The following is a 5,890-nucleotide window of genomic DNA, read 5'->3' as shown; positions in this document are numbered from 1 at the left end:
CCTGAAGCTCCAGGCTAGAGTTTCACCTGAGAGGGGTCAGCCACTGCTTCTTAGTTTTACCAGACCCAGGTTGCAGAAGTACCATTCCCAGCAAGCTTGGCCAAAAGGATGGGGCGTCCCTCCAAACACCCAGATTCCACTCACAGGCATGTCTCTGTCAGGCCAAGTCTCTCAGTCTCATTACTCTCTCAGTCACCGAGCGTTAGCCAGCTTGTTGGTACCAAGGATGCCCTGTGTGTCCTCATACCTACTTAGAGATTTGAACAGGAAAATAAATAAGAATTGAGGTTAAAGACAGGCTGGTAGAGGTTATACATTCTCAAAAAAAGAAAGGAAAAAAAGGAACAAAAATAAATAGGCGCAGAGAAATGTGGCACACCATTAAGCACAGCAACACTTGTATAATTGGAGTACCGGAAGTTGAAGAGCAAACCTGGATGAGCAAACATTAATCTACATATCTGAGAAACCATGACATACAAGTGAGGTGGTGTTTGACTCATAACCCCCCCCCCCACCAGAAAAAAAAAAACTATCCATGTGTGCTTTGTATTGGGGCTCCTGCAGTTGGAGGGAAAAGCTAGAGGGGCACCAAGCAACATGAGACAGGCTCTTGTGCTGCCCATTCAGTGGAAGGGATTTGCCTCAAATCCTATCCTTTCTCCCTGACACCAAAAGGGGTTGGGACCCAGAAAAAGAAAAACTGGTTGGAGAGCAAGGGGGGGCCCAGCCGTCTTCATGTCAGGTCCAAGCCATGGCCTGCCTAGCAGGAGAGTGTATGGGAAGAGTGGAATTTGTGGCTGAACGAGGTTTCTACATGGAAGTGTCGAGAGACCTGGGAGACCTGACGAGAGTAGTGCAGTAACAGTAAAGGAGATTTCAAAGTGCAGTTGATAGTAGTGGTTAAGGAAAATTAAATTGTTGGTGTGCTCTTACAACCCCACTGCTCAGAGTTGACTATGAAAACTTAAGCATTGAGGCTGGAGAACAGAGGTAAGGGTGGTACCTGACTTACTGGGTCCTTGAGATACCATAAACCTCCGCAGAAAGGTCTGTTCTTATTTTGTATGTACATAGTGTCATCTGGGGTGTGTACTGTACCCTGTGTTGAGCACAGAAACCGTGCTCTCATTGGTTTGAGTACTGTGTTTGGTACAGTGAAGGAGCAGCAAAAACTAGGGAGCCCCTGGCTGAGGTGCACTGACCAACAGTCACAGTGACAGGTCCTCATGTGCTCCAGGGCGTGGAGTGGGCCTGGCCACCATGCAGTGGAGCTGACTGGATAGGAGCCAGCTGCAATGTAGGCTCTCTGAACGCTTGCCATCCTCCATCCTGAGGAGCGTGTGCCCTGCACGCTGAGTGACCGAGAGCTTCACGCCATTGGGAGTTGTGAGCTCTTTGCACAGGCTACTCTCACCTGTCGTTTCCCAGTAACAGGGATGTTGCCCAGTCATCTTGGGATTTCTACCTCTTCCTTTAAAAGTTCAAAACCAGTATCACACAGGATGCTGAAGGGTATGTTGGCAATACTGAGAAAGAACGATTTTAAAAATAGCAGCAAATTCTTTTACTTAGTGTTGCTGGAAGGATCTCTTTTCAGAGGCACCAGACAATCTCTTCTGGAGGAAAGGGTCAAGGCTCGGAGATGAGGAGTGGGGAGGAAGGGGGCTTCCCGCTCCGGTCATTGTGCGGCCTGTGTCAGTGACCACGTGTGCACTTGCCCTGTCCGAGAGTCCACTGGTTGTGAACCGCAGTGATCTGTGGTGGGCTTCCACGTGAAGCAGGCAGATGCAGACGGGCATGCAGGGACAGGAAAGTAAGGGGGAGTGACATTTCATCACTTCTCCAATTCTTTGAAGAAGGATGGTGGTATTCGTATCAGGATAGCATTGAACTTATATAGTGCCTTGGGCAGAACTGACATCTTTACTATATTCAGTCTGCCAATCCACGAGCATGGAATATTCTTCCATTTGTTGAGGTTTCTTGTTTTATAATTTTCTTCATACACATCTTTCATTTTTTAAATCAGGTATATCCCTAGATATTTCAATTTGTGCTTGGCTATGGTAAAGGGTACTTACCTTTTTAATTGTCTTTTATGTGATCTTGTCTGATGTGTATAGCATATCGATAGACTTCTGTTTGTTCATCTTGTATCCTGCCACTCTGCCATATTCCTCTATTGCTTCCAACACTCCACTTGGGGGATTTTCGATGTATAGAATCATATCGTCTGCGAATAATGATAGTTTTGCCTCTTCCTTCCCCAGATGAGTACCTTTGATGTCTTTTCTTTGTCTTATGTTGTTAGCTAGGACCTCCAACATGATGTTAAATAGGAGTGGGGACAAGGGACATCCTTGTCTGGTCCCCTTTTCAAGTGGAATTGTTTTAGTCCTTTCTCCATTAACTACCACATTGGCTGTTGGTTTTTCCTACATAGCTTGTATAATATTGAGGAATTTTCCTTATATTTCTATCTTCTTGATTGTCTTAAATAGGAAAACATATTGATGTTGTCAAATACTTTTCCCGCATCTATCGATATTATCACGTGGTTCTTATCATTTTTCCTGCCAATGTGGCGATTAAAGCTGATGGTCTTTTGGATGCTGACCGTCCCTGCATCCCTGGTATGAATCCCACTTGGTCACAAGATGAATTATTTTTATATGCTTTTATATTCTGTTGGCCAGTATTTTGTTAAGGATTTTTGCATCAATATTCATTAGGGACATTGGTTAGTAGTCTCAATTCTTGTGGGATCTTTGCCCGCTTTAGGTATCAGAGTCATACTAGCTTCATAGAAAGAGTTTGGGAGTTTTCCATCTTTTTCTATGTTCTGGAAGAGTTTATGTAGGATTATTGTCAATTCTTCCCTGAATGCTTGGTAGAATGCTCATGTGAAGCCATCTGGCCCAGAGGACTTTTTGGTTGGAAATCCCTTAACAATCTTGTCTATTTCTTCCATTGCTATGGGTCTGCTGGGCTTCTTGACATCCATCTGGGATAGTCTAGGGAGGGATTGTGTTTCCAAATATCTGTCCATGTCTTCCAAGTTGTTAAATTCGTTAGAGTATAGGCCTTCATAGTACTGTGTAATTATCTTTTTGATTTCATTAGGGTCCATTGTACTTTCCCGTGTTTCATCCCTCATCCCTCATCCATGGAATATATGGGAAGACACCTGGCTACATTGAAGAGGGAGCCAGTTCTTACAGGAGGTTCTGGTACCGCGCTGGTGACTGGTTGCTATTTCCACACCATTCATAATAGTAAGTTACTCAGAGCAGGAACACCAAAGATGAAATGATAATACAATTACCTGCTGTTATTGTAATTCCCCGGGGTATGGATTTGTGTTACTAATGAAAAGATGCTCTGGGAGGCTCATGGATGGGGGGCAGGTGATGTGTGCCATGGAGTGCTCACTGTGCACTTATCACCGGGCGGCTGGGCGGCTGCCAATCATGGGAGGGAGCAGACACAGCTGTGGTGTACTCGGCAAGTGGAACATCTAGGTTCTTCTGGGAAATAGCTTTCTTTCTTTTTTAAAGATAGTTTATTATATTTAAAAGGCTGTGTTGATGTCTATTAAAACATCATAATGAAGTACCCCCTATTTCTTTATCTATCTGTGGTCTTGTGCACAGACAGTACCTCTTAACGCTGTCCTTAGTTGCCTTCTGGAGTAATCAAATATTTCTGAACCTAAGTGCTTGTTTAAAGATGTGACCTTGTGCATCCCCAAGAGAGGTCCTCTTGCAGAAGCCACGGAATGCCTTCCCGGGTAACTGTCACACATACTGGTGAGGTATGGCGTGCCGAGGCTTGGCCAGGTGGGAACCTGCCACCTCTGGACCAGGCACGGTACCACCAGCACCCCACTCTCGCTCCGGCTCAGCGCAAATCAGTGGAGCATGTAGGTGCTCTCACTGTAGAACACATGGGTGCATGCAGTGTCGCTTTCAGGGCTTCGTCTGCGCGCAGTGCTGAATAGGAAGGCCCCTCTGGCTGCTAACTGAAAGCTTGGCCGTGTAAACCCATCCGGTAGCTCGCAGGAGGGAAGACCCGGTGAGCTGTATGGGGCAGCCAGCCAATCACGGAGTGTGTATTGGGAAGGGCTGTGGAGCAGCACTGACTCCATCCGTTTGAGAACATCGCATTTCCTAATAGAAGCTTCCCTGGTTCAAAGCCAGTAGCTGTTTCAAAACCTGTTCAACTCGGTGACTCCTTCCCTTGAGGCCATGCGAGTGGTTAGAACTCTTCTTGATCATGCCTTTCCCATCTCAACTCCCCCACACTTATGCACACTTCTGAAGAAAGCCTGTCTATTTAGGAAGAAGTGTGATGTCCCTAACTTGCATTGCGACTGGGTCGAATGAATAGGGTTTTTTTTTTTTCAGGGGATAGCGCGAACATAGTCCCCCACTACCACAAATTATGCAGTCGAGTTTCCCACATTTGGGGAAATCGCAGGGGTCAGCACACCCGGAGTGCAATGGGTGAGCCTCGCCCTGGGAAAACCACCTTCGTGATCATGGTATCTCCCCTGCCAGGTAAGTATTGAATGAATAGGTTTTTGTGGGGAGGCCTAAGGCTCAGCCTCGGGGTTGTTGTGACTCGCAGGTGTGAGTTGCAGGAAGTCTTCCTTGTCATGGTGGTGGCTGGTGGCTGTGTCTGTGGGCCTGTGCCTGCCAGTGCTGTGAGCCTGATATCAGGACACACCCCCACCTGGTGATACCGAGACAGACAAATAAGTAGGAAGGAAGGGACATGTGACTACACAGGTGTGTTTACCTGGGGAAATGAGCAAATTAGAGGAGGATTTATTTTGTTTGGGCAGTTTATATAGTCATTCAAGCAACAACTTAAGTTAAAATCAACATTTTTAAAAAATGACAATGATTGTTTCATATCCTTGAGAAGCAGGCATGGTTGGAAAAACGATGTAGACATGAGGGGTTTCACAATGGATCTTCATGTTCTGTTTCTAACATATTCCAAGCAGTCTCAGGAAAGGGACTGCTCCCAGGTTTCCTCTGGCCTCCTCTGGCGACGTGGGCGTGGCTCTGGGGTGGCTATTCCTTAGGGCGGGGCCTGTGGCCTGTGACCTGTCTATGGTGGTGAGGAGGGCCTCAGAATTGCCTGCTCACACCTTCAACCTGTGACCCTCAGGCACCTGAACAGAGTAGCTTTGAGGACCACTTACCAGCAAGTTCGTGGGGCCAGAACCCCACGTTGTTGTGGCATCGGTGCTGTCACGGCATGCTGCTTTCTGTCTACTACGCGGGATTTGGTGCATCCATGTCAGGAGGAGGGCCAGGGCCAAACCAGTGAGGTTCACTCACTCCGACTGTGGGCTCTGTTCTGAGAAGGAATAAAGGCTGATGACTACAACTCTCTAAACTGGCCTGCGGATCCTTCCACAAGCGCAGCATTGAGCTCACCTGCTGCTCTGTAAGGGCCCCAGCATTAAACCTGCTGCCATTCCAGCACCTGCTGGCGGTGCGTGTCACGTGCTCATGGGGAGCTTGATCTGCATTCATTGCCCGTGTGTGTCACTGAGAAGTCTTCGGAGGTAGTGCAGTGGATAGTTTTATGCTTCTGCATCATTTTTCCAAAGCAAAGTCATTGATGCCTGGTGAGCAAGCCCCTTGGTTTACATAAAAATAGTCAAAGAAGACATTGTGATAAAGAAGATTTGACCGGTTTGTATATCAGGAGCTGAATGGAGGTCTGAGTAGCTTGCCAGCACGTTTGAGGATGGAGTTTGTCAGAAGTGAGTGAGGTGCACAGTATTAGGGGAAACTGAGGCAGGGTTCTTGGCCATGCATCTTCCTATGGACCCCAGATCCCAGGGGGGAGGTGCCCATGGACTAGTTCA

General features: G+C 47.1%; 1 non-coding gene across 1 annotated transcript; it reads right to left on the bottom strand.

Annotated features, from left to right (window-relative positions):
* Nucleotides 1–4,406: 4,406 nt before the first annotated feature.
* On the bottom strand, nt 4,407–4,570 carry LOC142435260 (U1 spliceosomal RNA). The gene has a single exon (XR_012781354.1). It is a non-coding gene; the product is annotated as a U1 spliceosomal RNA (small nuclear RNA).
* Between the last annotated feature and the right edge of the window lie 1,320 nt (nt 4,571–5,890).

Source organism: Tenrec ecaudatus, chromosome X, assembly GCF_050624435.1.
Source record: "Tenrec ecaudatus isolate mTenEca1 chromosome X, mTenEca1.hap1, whole genome shotgun sequence".
NCBI lineage: Eukaryota > Metazoa > Chordata > Mammalia > Afrosoricida > Tenrecidae > Tenrec > Tenrec ecaudatus.
The sequence above is the reverse complement of the archived record's forward strand: the minus strand, read 5'-3'. Positions and strand labels throughout refer to the sequence as shown.